The sequence below is a fragment of the Octopus bimaculoides genome, chromosome 2, assembly GCF_001194135.2.
Source record: "Octopus bimaculoides isolate UCB-OBI-ISO-001 chromosome 2, ASM119413v2, whole genome shotgun sequence".
NCBI lineage: Eukaryota > Metazoa > Mollusca > Cephalopoda > Octopoda > Octopodidae > Octopus > Octopus bimaculoides.
Genome location: NC_068982.1, coordinates 103,754,197 through 103,754,845, shown reverse-complemented (window position 1 = coordinate 103,754,845; position 649 = coordinate 103,754,197).

Below are 649 nucleotides of genomic sequence, written 5' to 3'. Positions count from 1 at the left end.
TCTCTCTCTCTCTCTCTCTCTCTCTCTCTCTCTCTCTCTCTCTCTCTCTCTCTCTCTCTTATCTCTTCCTACGCGCAGGCGTAGCTGTGTGACAAGAAGTTTTCTTCCCAGCCACATGGTTCTGGGTTCGGTCCCACTGAATGACACCTTGAGTAGGTACCTTCAAATATAGCCTCGAGCTGACCAATACCTTGCGAGTGGAATTAGTAGAAAGAAGCCCACCATACGTGTGCGTGTGTGTATGTGTGTATTTTTGTGTGTGTGTATGTTTTGTGTGTGTGTGAGTGAGTGTGTGTTTGTGTCTTTATGTTTGTCCCCCACCAATGCTTGACAACCAGTGTTGCTGTGTTTATGTTCTCGTAACCTAGCGGTTCAGCAAAAGAGGGCGATAGAATAAGTACCAGGTTTTAGAAAAAAAGTACTGGAGTTGATTCGTTTGACTAAAAATTCTTCAAGGCGGTGTCCCAGCATGGCCGCAGTCTAATGGCTGAAACAAGTAAAAAATGAAAGAATTATATTGAATACTTTTATATAAGCAGATGCAATTTAATACCGAAAGTGTGTTTATGTATGTACACACACACACACACACGTGCACACACACACACACACACACACACACACACACACACACACACACACACACACA